The sequence below is a fragment of the Diabrotica undecimpunctata genome, chromosome 4 (genome assembly GCF_040954645.1).
Source record: "Diabrotica undecimpunctata isolate CICGRU chromosome 4, icDiaUnde3, whole genome shotgun sequence".
Classification (NCBI taxonomy): domain Eukaryota; kingdom Metazoa; phylum Arthropoda; class Insecta; order Coleoptera; family Chrysomelidae; genus Diabrotica; species Diabrotica undecimpunctata.
Window position 1 is genome coordinate 79496601 of NC_092806.1, and position 20214 is coordinate 79516814.

At 34.3% G+C, this 20214-nt stretch overlaps 1 long non-coding RNA gene across 1 annotated transcript; it reads right to left on the reverse strand.

The window, feature by feature from the left end:
* Positions 1-13447: 13447 nt before the first annotated feature.
* LOC140439720 (uncharacterized) lies at positions 13448-16438 on the reverse strand. The gene is made up of 3 exons (XR_011950689.1): positions 16346-16438; positions 16095-16289; positions 13448-13924 (listed from the first exon to the last, which is right to left on the reverse strand). It is a non-coding gene; the product is annotated as an uncharacterized lncRNA (long non-coding RNA).
* Between the last annotated feature and the right edge of the window lie 3776 nt (positions 16439-20214).

Consider the following 20214-nt stretch of genomic DNA (forward strand, 5'->3'; position numbering starts at 1 on the left):
AAAAGCACCCTTAGTAAATCTTTGCTTAAATTTTATTTATGATTCAGGCATAAAAGTCTATTCATTAACTTTTGATGGTGCTGCCAACAATTTATCAATGGCCAATGCATTGATTTTATTTAACTCCTATTTGTACCTTCCTATAAAGAGGATGGTAAACGACTTTTCAAAATTATATTTAGGTTGCATTGCATCTGGTACTATTTCCAAATCTAGGTAATTTTTAATTATCTCTCCAGATTTGATCCAGGTATCCTTTTGCCCTGCTTCCTAACATCTTATCCACCTTCTGTATGCTCCTATCTTCACATCCTTCTCCATCCATATATGTAATGAAGAGAGATCAAGCATGACCTCCATGAGGCGGTTAGGGTAGTCAACATTGCTCGTGTTATGATTAAGCATGCTTGTCGTTGAAGCTTATTCAGCTTCTATTAAGTGGTCTTTTGTTGATATTTAAACTACCATATAAGTGTGCCATACGTAATCATAGATCTGACTAGTCATATATAGCCAGTACATCGGTTTGGGTTTCAAACCCCAAATTTTCCCACATTCTCTTCTACATGTAGAAAGGGAAACCTTTGCTTTGTTGGTTATTGTTTCCAACTGGGCGTTACATGTAAGCTGCTTATCTAATATTACTCCTAGATATTTTACTAAGATTGATAGAGAATTTTTCCATGTCATACTACCTACTAAGGATATTTAATGTTCTTTGGAGTGTGCTGGAAAGAAAATTACCATATTTTCCTCTTACCATAATTACTAGATCATCCCTATAGGCATGTACTTCTTCCCCCGTGTGCGTCAAGAAGTGACATCAAGTGATCCACCAGGAGTTACCAGAGGAGGGGAGAAAACACTCCTCCTTGTGGACACCCTTAGCAGTTTTGGCCAAAATCTCTCCTTGCACCTTTGTGACAATCTTCTATTCACTCAACAATATATTTTCCAGCATTGCTTTGATCCAGTTACACATAGTAACACACATTGATAGTGGATCTATTTGATAGGGCATTATTAAATGCACGTTCTAAATATTCTCTCCATTATTAATTGAGTGACTGATTTTCTAAACTACTTTGTCCACTGCTGTTTCTGTTGATTTCCTTCTTTATATGCATGCTGGTTGCCATTGAGAGAATGATCCCTCAAAGGTCTTTCCTTAATATGTCTATCAAAAATTTTTTCTATTGCCTTCAACAAAAATGATGTAAGACTGATCGGCCTGTGCGATTTAGTCAGGGCATTATCTTATCCTATTTTGTATATTCACACCACCATTACAATTATAGAAGTCTTTGGTATACAACTTATTTATAACATATTGTATCTTTATATACAACATATTGTATATCTTAGAAAATAATTGAAACTGTATTTATTACGTTGTGTGCATTAATGCGTTAATTAAATTACTAATTATGTTGCAAAATGTTTTGTGATTTATTTCTTTTGTTAAAAATTTATAATTGATTTGATGTTTTTTTTTGTTTGTTTTTAATTCATTACAACAAAACACGAAATTAGAATTCAAAAGTTTGTTGTTTGTTTTCACTCAAGTAACCTATTAATTTCCTTCCTAATTCCTTTATATAAACTTCAAAAGTTGCTACATACAAGGAAATTATTGCATCAGGAACTGATGAAAAATGAATTAATAAAAAATTAAGAAGATAATTTGATGCACTGATAGATAGATGCCAACACAGCTGATTGAAAAGTGATATGAACGTGATATAAATTTTCACTTACTATTTATACACTTCTAGCAATCTTTCGACACTCTAAATAGACTCGCAACTCTTAATAGAAATGCAAACCTGATTAGATTTATTTATCAAAATTTCCTTCACACTAAATAATAATCATTAGTCCTTAAAACACTTCCGCTGCGCAAGCTTTAATGCCTACTGAACGCCGTAGCCAGTCGCTCTATGATCATCTATCAGTATGTGCGTTACTTAAAGTCATGGGCCGTAGACAATAAAAATATAGAATATTTGTTCTGGAAATTAACCAAAGAAATAAAATATTTAAAAGAAAGGCCATTATGTATACAGGGTGATTGTACACAGAAGATAAAATGGTAATTATTGAATAAGAACGTATGCATTAAAAATGCCGAATTTTTTTGTGGACTTAGCCTAAAAAGCTCAAATTTTACTGTTTTCTTTGATGGAAACTAGTAAAAGTATCTAAAAATTAAGTAATACAAAAAAATCACTTTAATTTTCTTTTAAAAGTACCTAGAGAAGAATAAAATGTAATATTAAAAATCTAAATTTTTATTTTTATAAGAAAACATATTTTGTATAACTATGGCAACCCTGGTCAGAATTATTCTTCTTGAGAATATGAAACGGTTGTCATAAGCATAAGTGTCATTTCTTGTTGTTTCATGGTAGATAATGGCGGATAATAGCGATGGTTAAGAAATAAGGCATATTTTATATGAAAATTACATAAAAACAACATTTGACACCCAATAAAAATGTTAAATAGGGTCGCTCGACCAGTGAATGAACAAATAAGATAAGTTTTCAGTTAGAGGACCTGCAAATCGGTTTTACATTTGTTGCAGTAGCCAATAATTGTGTAAAGATAAACATTTCTCTGTTAGTAGGAACATTAAAAATTATGATAGACTTACTGCTTTTAACGAGTTTGCCGATTTTATAGAAAAGTGTCAATAATTCCAGTAAATGAACGGACTCATCCAATTAATGAAAACTGCAATACCAGTAAATGAACATAGGTTTATTTCTTAGTTTTAATAATATAATTGTTTATGATTACTTAAGTAAATTGATTTGATATGTACTGCCTTCCTTTTAGCACCGAAAGAGACAGTTCTTTAGGAATTCTCTTGTAGGTAAGAACAATAATTGGTGAAATTGCCGTACCGTTAGATGCATAATTACACAGTACTGTGATGGATTCTTTCTCGTTCCCACCTGCGATTTCATAGAGATTTTTAAAATTTTTGGAGGGACCCAGAACGAGACCTGACGCCATACATGTTCTCATGCCAGTTTCATCCGCATTAAAAATGCGAGATGGATTAGACATCATGTCTAATCCATCAAATAATGTTAAGTATTTGATAAGTTTTGAAAACCATTGCCTAATCCCATCCTCAGTGACCGAAGCACGAGATTTGAAGATAATTTCTGTATTTCGTTTTGAAATTTCTGGGTGCTTCTGAAGAAACAGCTTTAACCACTTATCTCCTGGTCGATCATCAGTAAAATAATTTTCTCTAGGGCCTTTCGCTCTTTCTTTTGCACGGAATCCTTAACCTCATTGGGATGCATAGGAAATCCCAATTTGGCTTTTGCTACAATCCAATTCACTAATCTGTTTTCCTCGTAAGAACTCAACACTGTAGAGGGTCCCATTCTTCGGACATAAGACACTTTTCCCGTTCATTTATTATCTAAAGTGGATTTCGGTATGCCATATTTAGAAGAAGCTTTATTTTAGGAAATTGTTTCGACTTGAATTTCCTTGATTGCCGCGTCTAAAGCTTTCTCCGTGTATTTAAAACGTAAATATTTTGCAGCAATCTAAAAAAAAGTACTTTGTAATAATTAAATACCAGTTAATGAACACCATTGAATGAACACCGTTTGCTAGCAAATACTTTAAATTAATATGGTTTAGGTTAGTTCACTTCTATTTAGGGTATGTTTAAAGTCGATTTTTGCTTAAAAAAATAATTTGTATAAAATGCAATGAATGAACACAGTGTTCATTTACTGGATTTTTAGAAAATTTCAAACCAGTAATTGAACATGCGGAAATTATACACTGTATAAAATATTTAAAACCTAGTCTGGTTTTTAAACTAAATAATTATGTGTATAGTAAGCCGTAAAGTGCCCACCGTTCTAATATTTCTGTAAATTATAAAATTATAAGCTTAGACAACAACACGTGCTTACAATACTTACTATACAAGAATGATACAAAATGGCCACTTGTTGACACCTTCAGACTTCAACGGTTTTTATTAAACTATTTTACTAATTCTTATCTCTGCTAGTCAATGAACTGTATTAAGAAGATACGTACGCAACATGTTAAAAAGAGACGAAAGAGCTTATACGTCGCCTATTCTTATTTTTATAGAAATTTAACAGGCTGTTCATTTATTAGATGTTGTTCAATCATTGGTCGATTGACCCTATATGTTTTTTATATGGGGTTAAGCCACAGTTTATTGGTTGTTATTTGTAATGAAAATCACATTTTATTATCTAAAATTTGACGTTTACATTTAAACTCCAGAAATCGTTTTCAAAAAAGTTTTATAGGTATGTAAATTTCAAAATGTGTGTTTTTTATAACGGAAGGTTATAATGTTATGTTTTGGTTATGTCTTTCTGAAATAATAAAACTTTTTAAATAATAATTTAATTATATAATTTTTTAATAACAAAACTTTTGAAAACGATTTCCGGAGTGGAAATCGAAACGTCAAATTTTAGATAATAAAATGTGATTTTCATTACAAATAACAGCCAATAAACTGTGGCTTAACCCCATATAAAAAACATAATATTTAACTTAAACATGCCACAATGAAGTAATTTCAGATCCTTGCCAATAAAAATGTATTGCATAATCATCAGTAACTGAAGCAGAATTCATTGATATAAATTTCATATTCGTAAATATCGCACCCTCTTGATCTACTAGTAGGGATAAAATATAATAGAGGAACTCCTACAGCAATAGACATACAGGACAAAAATTGAACAATAAAAAACTAGTAACTTTATTTATAAACTAAAAATATAATAACAGCACTTAGTTATTTTCGATATGAAATAACTCAAAACAATCGAGACACAAATACGGTTTTTCTTCACAAACAGCACAACTATTATATAGTATCTCTGCGTTTTCCACGCATATAGCAACGTTTGCATCTTTTTTGAATAGATTTGTTCTTTCCTTCTTTTTTATTTGTAGATGGAACATGCATGTTACCCGCTAGTTGAGGCGATGGCAGTTGAGCAACCTTGTGTGATAATAAATATTCAATAATTTTTATACGGTAGTTATATAGTGATTTTTTTTCTTCTGCATGTTTATTAAATAACAAATGAGAATTGATCACAAGCAATTCAATTATGTAAATTCCTATTTTTTGGTTCCATCTTAATGTCTTTCGTTCACATGAGTAGTATGAAAACAATTGGGAGACTCTGTCAACTCCACCCATGTACTTATTGTACTCAATAATAGCTTTGGGCTTCACTGTCATCTGCCCTCTTCTATTTTGTATCTCACATAATTCCCCTTTATATTCTGTTGAAATCATAAAAATCTCCCTCTTATCTTTCCATTTTTGCAGACACATATTGTTGGAGTATCTTGATACTAACTCACCTTGTACAATGCGCTTATTTATCAATTCTCTGGGAATACCTTTTCTATCACTCCTACATGTTCCAGTTATATATGTATTAGCAGCTAACAGGTCACGAGCTAACTGAACACTGGTGTAAAAATTATCAGTATATAAAGCATGTCCTTTATTAAGTTTATTTTCCATCAACTTAAAAACAACTTTAGCGGCATGACCTCGACCTCCAATATCAGGATCTTTAGCTCCAGTATATAATAGTAGCTTTTGAACCAATCCTTGGGGTTCACAAACCATATATACTTTCACACCATATTTGTGTCGTTTATTTTTTACAAATTGGCGAAACTGTAATCGACCTCTCCATAATATCATAGCTTCATCAATGCATAGGTTTCTTTCTGGATAATAGACGCTTTCCATGCGATTATTAAAGTAGTTTAAAAGAGGTCTTATTTTATAGATACGGTCCACTGGTACTGGTTCTCCATCTTTAGGATTATCCGCAAAATGGAGACAATGCAAAATAAGTTGAAATCTATTACGTGACATGTAGTTTCGAAATAGTGGGATATTATAGAGATAATTGGTCTTCCAATAGTCTTCTATTCGAGGTAGCTGTATATTACCCATGTGAAGTAATAATCCGAGAAACACTTTCAATTCATCTTTGGAAACTGGATTCCATCGGGTTATTCTTGAATTTTCATTCACACCTTTTAGAAATAATTCTTCGGCATAATTGTTGGTTTTAGACACAAGCATATCGTATAATTGGTCAGTTACTAATAAATTGAAATAGGATATGGGGTCATCTAATCGGTCAATGTTTAAAGGAATTTCAGTTTTTGAGAAATTAATATTTGTCTCATCCATAGGAGCTTCTATCCACTCATCATCTCCATTTGCTTGAATAGCGGTAACATCTAAATTATCGTTATCATGAATTTCATCATCTATTATTTCCTCTGAACTGGACTCATTACAACTTTCTGTATCATCCTCACTACTTAACTCACCAGCAAATAACCTTTCCAGAGCTTCTTCTGATGTATATTTGTTCTTATATCTATAAAGAAAAATTCCAATTAGGAAATTGAATTTACCTATTGTGGAAAATTGCTTATATAACTTACTTTTTAGATTTTTTATAACTATTCATTTCACCGGTTGATCCGTACTTGGTTGATCCATTGCAATATTTAGGCAACACTATGATAAAGTTTACTGAACTAATGTACATATAAACAATATTTGGAACAAATTTAACAATTCAACCTAATAAAAACAAAATTATGTTAAGAAAACAAAACATAGACATCATTTATCTAAGTGAAAATAGCTGCCTGCAAATTGCAAATGAAGTTGACATGACAGAATTAAATGTTGGTGTTAACAGTGTTGCCATGTTTTTATAATGTGTATATTGTATGCTTCAAATATACAGAGAGAAAAATTTTAAAAAACACATTTTTATTATATTACTTTATGAATTCTGTAATTTTTTTATTTATACAAAACACAAAAGATAAATATTTGTTTCTTTCTATATTAATTGCAGTTAATTATTGGAAAATTGCCTTCTTGTGCACCGGTTTATGCCGCCTTGCCATCACTTTTTTTACAATCTCAAAATCGAAACCAAATTCATAATTAATTGATTTAAGGCTATATTCACACGTCCATTAAAGTATAAAGGCAATTCGGTACATGCCGGCCTAACTACACACATAATAATTTAAATGCACAAATGACGTTCCAAAACGTCATGGGCGTTAGAGGCAGAACTATTATGACGTACATGAACGTCATGGGCAGTGAAAGTGTTAATACAATTTAAAAAATGAGAATTTTTAATCTTTATTCAAAACTTTAATATTTCCTGTTGGTAAAATGATTAAAATTCAGGTAATGTACTTAACAAACATTATAAAAATAATTTTTTCTCTTACAGACGAGAACAAAAAAAATCATAAATTTAATTTTAATTAAAAAAATAATTATTGTCATTAAAATATAAATTAGCACGCCGCTGTTCTGGTAAACATACTGAAATGATATTTATTTATGTCTATTTAATTTATAATGTCTTGTTCTTATCTTAATTCATTAAAAGGCACAATAATTTATATCAATTTATTTAAACGAATAATACACATAATTTATTTAGGCGAGCGTAACAATAAATATCGCGGCCGCGGGTCTTGAGAATTAAACTGCCCCTCCATATAAAAATGTTGTATTTATATATACGAAATCCTGATATACTAGAATAGTCGAGAACATCTAGTTGGAGGATTCACCATAATTTGAATCTAGATCCTTCGCCAAATTTCTACAACAAAACAGAATTATTAGTCATCATATATTTAGGCCAGTATATTTATCGTAACATTGCCCCCCTCTTAAAAGATGGTTCCTCCTGGAACCTTGTCGGGACTGGAACCGGAACTGTATGCTGGTATCGGCAACTGGACCCTCTTTTACAACTTCCAGTTGTATAAAAATGACAAGGGACGGTTTTCTCTCCGCACAAGGTACTTAGCGGATTGCAACAGACTAACACCTGGACTTCGGTGTCTTTGAAGATCTCCTCCACCATATTTCGGATAACCCTCCAATCTAATTGGCGGCACTCCAACTTTGGCATGGCTAACTTTTGCACGTCGGACTCTAGTACGTGCTCTCTCAATTGAAGTAAGGCTTCCCATACATCTCGGTAGGTAGGTTGGTCACGGGCAGTGTCTTTTGTTACCAGGTAGAAAAGGTAACGTGATGCATCTTGGAGTTTCAAGGTTTTACCGGGAGCTGGCACTTGGCATTGAAGTTCTGCAACTCGACCAAACTTCCTTCGAAAGACGGATGCCAACCCTGGTGCGTCTTTGATACTGGCCGGGATGGTAAGGGCCAGCGAGTAGTCATCGGGGAGCGCGAGTAGATCTTGCTTTTCTTCAGTGGTAACACCATGTCTTGCTTTACCGGTACCTCCATAGGCACCCATGAATTCCTCAAACGTGAGGTCAGACACGTCTTGGACTTGGTTTACCTCCACTTCTTTATCTACGTCGTGGTCACCTTCGAAAGACGCCAGCCGGTTATGGTGTACTATCATCGGCTTTCCCCTCGGAATCTTGCTTATTCGGTAGATGACATCGTTGATCTTCTCCATAATTAGGTATGGGCCTTCCCAAAACTGCTGCAATTTGGGAGAACAACCTTTTCGCTTCTTGGGGTTATAGAGCCAGACCTTGTCGTTCTTCTTAAAGCAACCCTTTTCGGCTTGTGTATCGTACCGTTTCTTCATTCGGTCGCTAGCGATCTGAAGGTGGGAACGGACCAACTCATGTACATCGTCCATTCTCCTTCGTAATTCGGTCACATAATCTTCACCTGCTACATCTTCTCCAGGTCGACACCCAAATTCTAGATCACAAGGTAGTCGCATTTCGCGTCCGAATAGGACTCTGGCTGGTGTCTGGCCTGTTGATTCATTAACAGCAGATCTGTAGGCCATTGTGAAGAACGGAAGGTATTGGTCCCAGTCTCGCTGATGATCGGACACCATCTTTGTCAAATACTTGCCGACTGTCCTATTCATCCGTTCTACCATACCATCAGATTGCGGATGATATGCTGTAGTTCTTGTTTTCTTCTTGCCTAGTCTATCACATATTCCTTGGAATATATCGCTTTCGAAGTTCCTGCCTTGGTCACTATGTATCTCCAAAGGCACTCCAAATCGGCTGATATATTCTTGGATTAACTTATCTGCAACGGTGGCGGCCTTCTGGTCTGGAAGTGCGTAAATCTCGACCCACTTAGTAAAGTAATCCATTACTACCAACATGTACTTGCCTCCATTTTCACTTTCTGGAAATGGCCCAGCGATATCCAAAGCTATTCTTTCAAACGGGCTTCCAACATTATATTGTATCATAGGAGCTCTCCTTTTTCGGTAAGGCCCGTTACTCGTGGCACAAATAGTACATTTCTTACACCAGTCTTTTACGTCGTCGGAACTGTTCATCCAATAAAACCGTTCCCGAATTCGCTGAAGGGTTTTCTTTACCCCAAAATGCCCTCCCGATGGACTGTCGTGTAACTGACGAAGTACTTCGGCTATTCTGCTCTTTGGGATCACCAACTGTCTTCTCTTCTCCGAACCGTCATCATTTTCCAGGACTCGTTTGAGCAAGCCATCTTCGATGATAAATGAGTCCCACTGGGCCCAATACGTCTTAACTACTGAGCATAGGTTTGATATTTCCTGCCAAGGTGGTCGACGGTTTTCCTCTTTCCATTTTCGGATTTTCTGTATAACTGGATCTCTCTCTTGTTCTTCCCTTATCTTAGTAGGCGTCCAGTCATCGTTGACAATCGTCGTTCTTAGCACTGCTGCTTCCTTGGATTCCGTTTTGTTGCAGTGGGAACACTCTGCTGGGCATGGCCTTCTGGAAAGAGAATCAGCGTTTCTATGGCTAACTCCGGCCCGGTGCTCAATCTTAAAATCGTATTCTTGGAGTCGTTCGATCCACCTGGCTATCTGACCCTCTGGATTCTTAAACTGCATCAACCACTTAAGGGCGGCATGGTCGGTTCGGATTAGAAACTTTCTGCCATAGAGGTATTGATAGAAGTGCTCTACTGATTTCACTACTGCCAGAAGTTCTCTTCTCGTGACGCAATAATTCCGTTCAGGTTTTGAAAGAACTTTACTAAAATATCCGAGAACTCGTTCCTGTCCTCCTTGAATCTGAGACAGCACTCCTCCAATTCCCACATTACTTGCATCCGTATCTAAGATGAACTCTCCTTCTGGCAGTGGATACCCTAAAATTGGTGCTGTTATTAAATGCTTTTTCAACGTTTAAAGGCATTTTGGCAGTCTATATCCCAGCGGTATTCTCTTGCTTCCTCTGTAAGTCGCGTTAATGGCTTAGCGATATCTGCAAACTTCTTAATAAACCTCCGGTAGTAAGTACATAGTCCAAGAAAACTTCTCACTTGATGTTTGTCAGTTGGTTTTGGCCATTCCTTAATGGAATCGATTTTTCCCTTATCCACGGCCACTCCTTCTTTACTGACTATATGACCCAGATAATTGACTCTACCTTGAAATAGCTGGCACTTCTTGGGGTTTAGCATCAGTTGGGCAGCTTTAAGTCGATTAAAAACGTTTTCTAAATTCCTCAAATGATCTGCGAATGTCTCTCCCAAGACGATTATGTCATCCAAATAAACCAGGCATGTTTTCCAAGATAACCCTCTCAACACATTTTCCATAAGCCTCTCAAATGTCGCAGGAGCATTACAGAGTCCAAATGACATAACGTTGAATTGCCACAATCCAGGTCCTGTGGTGAAGGCTGTCTTTTCTTTATCTACTGGGTCCATTTCTACCTGCCAGTATCCAGACTTCAAATCCAAAGTAGAAAACAATTTGCTTCCAGCCAATGTGTCCAATGTGTCATCGATCCGAGGCAGAGGATAACTATCTTTCTTGGTAACGTTGTTCAGCAAACGGTAATCCACACAGAACCTCGTCGTTCCGTCTTTCTTCTTAACTAGGACCACCGGAGAGACCCATGGGCTCGTAGAAGGTTCTATCACCCCGTCTTTCTTCATTTCCTGAACAATCGTTTCAGCTTCCTCTCTTTTCGCCTGTGGTAATAGTCGAGCTGTTTGACGAATTGGCTTAGCATTACCAGTATCAATTTTATGCTTAACAACCGTAGTTCTTCCCGTCTTTCCTCCTTTCGGTACGAAAATATCACGATACTGCCGAAGAAATTCCCTTAATTTCCTTTTCTCCATCTGATTTAGAGACTGTCCTGCAACTGCAACCATTTGGTCGAATTTATCGTTGGAATTATCAGATGTTGTCGCCTGACGGATTATGGATTTCACAGGTACACAAGTTCCTACTTTTGTCTCTTTTTTTATGGTCACTGGGTAGTCGTTGACATTGATAAGTCTCACAGGAATTTCCTTAGCCGAAGTCACCAATTCCTTTCCAATTATGATTCCACGGCCAACCTCATCGTCGTGGTTCCAAGGCTCCATCATAACAGGTCTTCCTTCGTCTACAATTCCCTGTAGTCGCGCTACTATGATCGTTTCGCTTCTCGCAGGCACGACTGTATCTTCTGTAATGGCTGCTTGCACAGTGTTGTCATTATGTGGATGGAGAAATACCTCCTCGTTGCCAACTTTGATTACCTTATTCTTAAAATCCAATTGGAATCCATGCATATTCATTACGTCCATTCCTAATATAACATCCTCTTCGATGTCAGCAACTATAACAGTATGGACAAACTTTTCTGCCCCAATTCCCAATTGTACCTGGATTTCTCCATGAATGTTGGCATTTTCACCTGTAGCGGTCCGAAGTCGTAACCTCGTTGGTAACAGTTTCTTTCGGCTGTTTATAACTGTCGGGCGTATAATGGTTCTGGTCGCTCCGGTATCCACCAACAACGTATGCTTTTTACCATTTATTTCTCCATCTACATATACACTATCTTCACGACATTTCAAAGAAGCTATTAGTATGAGAGGGTCTTTGGAAAAGTTTTGGGTCGAAGCTGCCCCCTAAGGCCGACCCGTTCTAGTTTTCCTGATGGTGAGTTTCTTGATTTGCGTCGTACCTAGGATGCTTACAGGAACTTCGTACGTGTCCTATTTCGCCACAATTCCAGCATCTTATGGTCTTCGTATTATTGCATGTAATACTTTTCATCATATTAACGAGCTGGTCAAGTTTATCTTCATCTCCTTCCTCTTTTACAGTCCTAACTTTACTGTAACCGCCAGAGGCCTGCGTAGCTGACTCGTATTCGAGGGCGGCGGATAAGACATCAACCAGCGTCTTGTGACGAGCTAATCGCAGTGTTCTCTGCATTTCATGATCACGAAGACCATCAATAAACGTTTGAACGGCCAACTTTTCCATCATGTCTTCGGGAGCTGTTGGATAAGAATATCGTACTAATCTGGCAATATCTACCTCATATTCTTGAAGAGCCTTATCTTTCTTCTGTCTACGATTTTTAAGCTGTGACTGATATACATGCTCCAAATCTTCGTGGCCATATCGCATATTTAACCTCTTCTTAAGTTGTTCGAAATCATCCATCTCCTCTATGACTATGGTCTGGAGCACATCTAAGGCATCTCCTCGAAGAGCGATAGTCAGGTTTACAGTCTTTTCTTTTTCAGACCATCCATTCGCTCTTGCAGCTGATTCGAACTGTTTCATGTAGTTGTTCCATGAAGATTTTCCGTCGAAAGTTGGGACTTTCACATGCACAGAACCTCCACTTCCTTAAAATTTCGGCCGTATTTCCAACTTACATTTTGTCTCGTCTTGTTTTGTCTCTACTGTAATTGGATTGTTTCCTCTCTCTGCTGTCCCTGTTTCCTCCATCTTCCTTTCCATCTCTTTCCATATCTTTTCTTCGAAGGCCAACATATCGGCAGCAACTTGGTTTTTTAACGAAGACACTCTATCGTCAAGAGCAGATATCTCTGAAGTGACTTTAGAGATGTTAGCAGAAACTTTGCTTTCCAGAGAAGAAATCTCGTTAGAAACTTTGCTTTCTAAAGAAGCGATGTCGCCGGATACTTTGTTCTCCAATGATGCGATGTCGCCGGAAACTTTGGCTACATCACCAGAAACTTTGGCTACATCACCAGAAACTTTGGCTACATCAGAAGAAACTTTCGAAATATCGTCAGAAACTTTGTTCTCCAATTTCGAAATCGACGAGATGACAGCATCTTCAAATATATAAGTCTCTGGATCTAGACCTTCTTCTAGCAAAGCGTTCTTTAGTCGTTGGACTAACTCAGCCTTTTTTCCGGTAGAAGCTAATTCTCTGTCTTCGAGATGTCTTCTTAAATTCGTCACTGTGAGCTCATAAATCGTAGCCATTTTCACAATTTATTTTACGTATTCCACTATTCCGACACCAATGAAATGATATTTATTTATGTCTATTTAATTTATAATGTCTTGTTCTTATCTTAATTCATTAAAAGGCACAATAATTTATATCAATTTATTTAAACGAATAATACACATAATTTATTTAGACGAGCGTAACAATAAATATCGCGGCCGCGGGTCTTGAGAATTAAACTGCCCCTCCATATAAAAATGTTGTATTTATATATACGAAATCCTGATATACTAGAATAGTCGAGAACATCTAGTTGGAGGATTCACCATAATTTGAATCTAGATCCTTCGCCAAATTTCTACAACAAAACAGAATTATTAGTCATCATATATTTAGGCCAGTATATTTATCGTAACAATACCCGCGAGAATACCGGACTGCTTATAATAATATACCACAGTATATTGCTTAAAAAGAATCAGTAGGTTCACTCTGCCGCCAGTCCTTTGTTCTTCATGTTCCATTTTTTTCACGCGCATTACTTCCACGCGCAGATAAATTCCAGTTTTTGATACACTGCTCAATATAATTTTTAATACACTGCTCGACAATAAATAGGAAAAAAGTGACTTGTGGCGACCTAAAATTTAATAATATTTTCGGAATAATGAATACTTTCCTAACTTTAGTGTTTTCGACAATTATCAATAGTTTCCCAAAATAATTATTACTGTTTGTCCTTCAAAATGTATTAAATATGTTGAATCCATCAGTTTTGAATAATCGAATATTAAATTTTTTGTATTTATTAGAAAATCACACTATATTCACTGTTACTGGTGAGAAATCTCATAAAACGAAGAGCTAATGAGGAAACTAATTTCTATAGATGAAAAAATAATAATACATTCGAATTATAAATTATATTTTGAGGATTTGAATTTTACAATACCAGTTATAATAAAAATAGGATTATAAAAACACAAGTAGCGAACTATGAATACAAGTTAGAATAGAATATATATATATATATATATATATATATATATATATATATATATATATATATATATATATATATATATATATGTATATTTATGTATATATATATATATATATATATATATATATATTCACAATCACAACTTATTAATAACAAAATAATGAAATGAAAAAAAGTCATATAGCCTAAAGATCCCACTGCAGGATCACTACGTTCATAACGTAGTTAGTCAAACTTATATTTTTACGCACATTTAAAATTGGGAGAATTTATATATATAAAAGGCTAGGATGACAAGTCACACTGTTTATTCAGTAAGGTAATTACGCCATCTAGGAAAGAAATCTGAACTACCAACATCTACCAAAATTAAATGTAATTTAAGTAAAAGCTGTAAAAACGCTGTTGAGACAGAAAAAATACACATTTCGGCATTGGAGCGTGTGATACGTTAACTGAAAGGTCACTACACAGTATCTTCAATATTAATGAACGTATCGCGACATACGAGATCTGATAGGGTACTATGAATAAAAATAGATTTACCATAAGACAAATTTTGATTTTTTGACTTAAAGAAGGCCTCAGGTTCAGTACAAAATAAACAACTGATTGAATCTTAACATGCGACATGGCAAATGAAAGAGGAGGATATAAAGAATATATTCAGATAGAAAAAATAAACAAGGCGACTACTTAAAGGGCACTACGCAGTATCTTCAATATTAATGAACGTATAACGACATAAGAGATATGATAGGGTACTATGAATAAAAATAGATTTACCATAAGACAAATTTTGATTTTTTGACTTAAAAAAGGCCTCAGGTTCAGTACAAAATAAAAAACTGATTAAATCCTACCATGCGACATGGCAAATGAAAGGAGAGGATATAACGAATATATTCAGATAGAAAAAATTAACAAGGCGACGACTAAAAGGGCACTACGCAGTATCTTCAATATTAATGAACGTATAGTGACATACAAGATATGATAGGGCACTATGATATATAAAAATAGATTTCCTTTAAGACAAATTTTGATTTATTGACTTAAAGAAGGCATCAGGCTGAGTACAAAATTAATTGATCGAATGCTAACATGCGATATAAATCTTCTCAGCTATTTAATATTCTGTTTTAGAAGGTTCAAGAAAATTATGTTTTTTACATAGCTTAAGTTTTTTAAGTTTAAAATTTAATTTTTGTTTTTAAGACTAAAGCATGAAGAATCAAACCAAAGCTGGATTTTAGGAGGCCTGTTATATAGTTTCTGCAGAAAATAAAATAGTAGAACATATGTTACACCCAGCTAAGATACCTACTCACAGACAGGAACAGTAACAGTCGAATATTAATTTTGAAAGACAAAATCAGATTCCACTTTCAGACAACGATGGCAAAGTGAAAGCATATATCGCTGTTCCGGAAGTATAGTGACATAACTGTAAAATTTTAAAAAATTACTTTATCGTGTTTGAGGGATCAAAACTGCATTTTCAACATATTTGTAAATCGTTGTAATTGTACTTACGAGTTTCGCCATGACCGGTGATTCCGTAAGTACAGTTATGATGATTTAAAAATATATATAGAAAACGCAATTTTGAGCCCTCCAACACAATAAAGTCATTTTTCAAAATTTTACAATTATGTGTTTATACTTCTGGAACAGCGATATATTGATTTCCAAGGACGTAGAAATTCTTTATGATATCAAGCTGATCAGTACTGCAGTTCTACAAGTACTACCTAGTACAAGTATTTGTATTACTAAACCAACGTAACCGTATAATAGAACATACCTTGAACTGGAATATTTAATCTCACAAGGTGAATAGATGGTTTTGCGTTTTTTTTTTTCAACCTGCTTTTAAGCATTCCTGCAAAGGCCGGTTCCTCAAAATGTAAACTTCCCATTTCTAAAGTGATCATAACAATATTGAGCATTGTACATGGCAAGTTTTTCACATTGAACAATTTTCTTCCATTCTGCAAACCTAAAAATACAACACCGATGAGGTCAATTATATTAAATAGAGAATTTAGTTCTTACCGATTTTCATCCTTGGGAAACCTGAAGAAACTTAAGTTCAAGTTGTTATGGTCTCTGGAATTTTTTCTATATACACAGCAATAATAAACTCTTGTTTTGGCTGAATTCATCATAATCCGTCGTTTAAAATAATAAAACAACTTAGAAAACTGGAGAAATATCACATTAATATGTATTAAAAACGAAATAAACTTATAAAACCAACTATATACCAACAAATAAATGAAATTTATATATAAATTACTGAAATAACTGTAGTTTCAATCAATGGATAGATACTTATGATTAATTATTTGAGAATAGAATAAGTCAATCAGGCAATATGATTTTTCAAACTTTAGAAGTGTGTATAGTGGTTATGTGAAGAATTTTACCATTTATGAAATTTATTTTCCTCTTTCCTTCCTTCCATTTTTCGCCAAATCTATTGCGCAATCAGCCAGGAGTGGATTCAAAATTGGAACCGTGAAAATGCGAGAGTGAACCTACCTGATTCTTTTTAAGCAATATACTGTGTAATATACAGTTCTTTTACGATAAGAATGAAATTATGACATTCTATGTCTATATAGTAGAGAAATGAATCATCATAACTTTGTGCAATGGTTTGAACATCAGCTGTTGAATAATTTAGAGGAACCATCAATTATTATAATGGATAAATGCTTTATATCATAGCACAATAATTAATAAAGCTCCTACATCTGTTTCAAAAAAAGCTGAAATAAAAGAGTGGTTGGAAAATAACAATATTGCACATGAACAAACAATGTTAAAACCTCAATTGCTTGAACTGGTCCAGATGTATGTTTTTAATTAAATTTGTGCAATTGGATATGCTTTTAATATTTCATTGCTTATAGGAATAAACCAGAACCAATATATGAAGTAGATAGAATGGCTGAACAATATGGCATAGAGTTCTTCGACTTCCTCCATACCATTGTATTTTTAATGCAATTGAGCATATATGGGGAATAAGTAAACGGTATTACTCTGATCATGTTGGCACAAATGGCAGTTCTACTGCAAAGTCTTTAGCAGTGTGGAAGGAGTCTCTGGCCCAAATTACACCAGAAGTATGGTCAAAAACAATAAAGAGTACAGAATCTGAGATACAGCGCTGGTGGGATAGAGAAATTGTTTTTGATCGTGAAGACATTAGCCCTGTAGTTATTGATTTAGCAGAAGATGATGATCATGATGATGACGATTTTTGTATTGATAGTGGTGATGAAGTCTTTTTATTGAAAAAAGAATTATATAGGCATTGCAATTTTGTTCTAATAAAAGTACATTTCTGTAATATATATTTATTTAAAAGTTATTTTTGTATTTGATTCAAATAATCAGGTGAGTTAGAAAATCTAAATAAGTTTGTATACTGGTATAGAACAGCTATAACTAACAAAATTCTTACATTGTTAAGGATTTTTGAATAATGAAACTTCCATATTAATTTTTATTTGTGGTCACAGAAAGTAAGCTTCTCATCAAAAATAACACCCAAATCCTGAATAGAAGAAACATAATTCAGTGGTTGATTATTAATAGTATAGCTTGTTCGAATTCTATTGACTTTATGAGAAAAACTTATAACACAACATTTTTTTACATTTAAGTGGAGTTTGTTCTGATTGCACCAATTTTGTAGTCTGTCTAAGACATCTTGTAGCAAGGCTTGTTCTTTTAAACTGTCTATAACTTTCCAAAATTTCAAGTCATCTGCCAACATTAGACATTTGCTATTTAGGAAACAGTAAGTGATGTCATTAACAAAGATATTAAAAAGAAGTGGAGAAGTGTGGCCTCCTTGAGGAACTCCAGATGTTATTGTGATACTGTCAGATAGATGACAACCTATCTTGACTCTTTGATTTCTCCCAGATGTAGAGTTTTTAATCCGTTCCACAAACCTGCCATGAAAGTCTACATTAATTATTTTGCCCAAAAGTATTTGGTGATCTACACGATCAAATGCTTTGGAAAAATCTGTGTATATTACATCTACCTGTTTACGGCCTTCCATATGAGATAATATATCAGATTGATAGCAAATCAAATTTGTTGCAGTGGATTTTTTGCTATGAAAACCATGTTGTGATTGAGATATTACGCCTTTACATAACTAAGAAAGTTGCTTTGCTATAAGACGGTCGAAGAGCTTAGAGATTGCAGATTGTATACAAATGCTACGATAATTTTCAACATTGTCTTTCTGACCATTTTTAAATATAGGAACAACATAACTTTCTTTCCATGAAGAACGAAACACAGAGGTTTCCAGAGATCTAATAAACAATATAACAAATGGTATTACAATGGTACAAATACACTTTTTAATAAAAAATTAGGCACACCATCTGGACCTGTTTCAAGTTGGCTTTATATTAAATTAAAATAATACAAGATTAACTTGTGAGCACGTTTATTAAGTTCTAAAGCTAACCTCTCTTCTATGTTCCCCCTCGCCCAGATGTCATGTATCTCCGTGATCATAGAACATATAGGTGATATCTGACATGACACTATGAAGTATCATATATGTAACATCTCCCCTTTCTAGATACATATTGACATAATCAGAATTTTACAAATACTAATAACTAATACTACTACATAGATTATAAAACTTATCTTGACATCGTGAATTATCAAATACATATTATTACTAACGCTATGTATAATAGTCTTGTAACTTATTTGGTAAGCTGATGACCCTACCTGATCTTGTACATTTTGCTTCTCTATTGATAACACTTTGACACTCACCTCACTTGATGTGTCATCAGATTTACAAGTATTTTCATTATTGTATACATCCTTACTACTACTAGCTATACAAGTATTCTCACCATTAGATTAGATGAATCACCCCTACTGGGCTTACAGTTTTCTCTTACATCCTCATTGACAGGAGAATTTATAACTGGATTTTTTGTATTTTTTAGAAAGGAAGAATTTCTCCTATAAAGTCTTCCGTTTTGATCACTCACCAAGTATGAACGTGGAGTGTTAGTGTTTGAAATGACTTTTCCTGGTGTCCAACACCCATCCTTTTTTAATTTAAACAATATATCTTGATTTTCATTAAAATCTGAATTGTGCTGAGCCGATCTATCATAATAGTTTTTTGATACCAACTTTCTTTCTATTTTTTTCTCATACTCATTAGTGATTTTGGGTTCTAACAATCTATTTGACATAGGCAAACCTGTTCTTAGTAACCTGCTTTGTAACAGCTCCGAAGGTGAAGCATTCAGACCACATAGTGGTGTAACTCTATAATTTAACAAAAATTTCGTCTTCATTGTTACATTTTTTTAATATTTGTTTACATATGTGTACTGTTTTTTCAGCCAACCCATTCGATTTTGGGTACCTTGGACTTGTAAAGACACACTGTATATTGTACTGATTACAAAATTCTTTAAATTTAAAGCTGTTGTAGGGATTATTATCAGATATAAATTTTGCAGGGATATCAAAATTAGAAAATATTATTTTTAATTGCTTTAAAATTTCATCTATACCTTTACTTTTTATTTCTTTTAATTCAAACCAGTTGCTGTAGTAATCAACTAGCACTAAGTAATATTTTGAAGCATATTCTAATATATCAGACCCAACTATCTCAAATGGATATTTGGGTACCTCATGTGGTATTAGTGGTTCCTTTACTTTATTTCTGCTAAATTTTTCACATATATGACACCTAGATATATAATTTTCAATGTCAGTTATTATTCTAGGCCAATATAATATTTTTCTTGCCAACCTTTTTGTTTTCTCCATACCAAAATGAGATTTATGTAACTCTCTAACCATGTGACTTTGTAGTTTTTTAGGTATGCAAATTCTTTCATTGA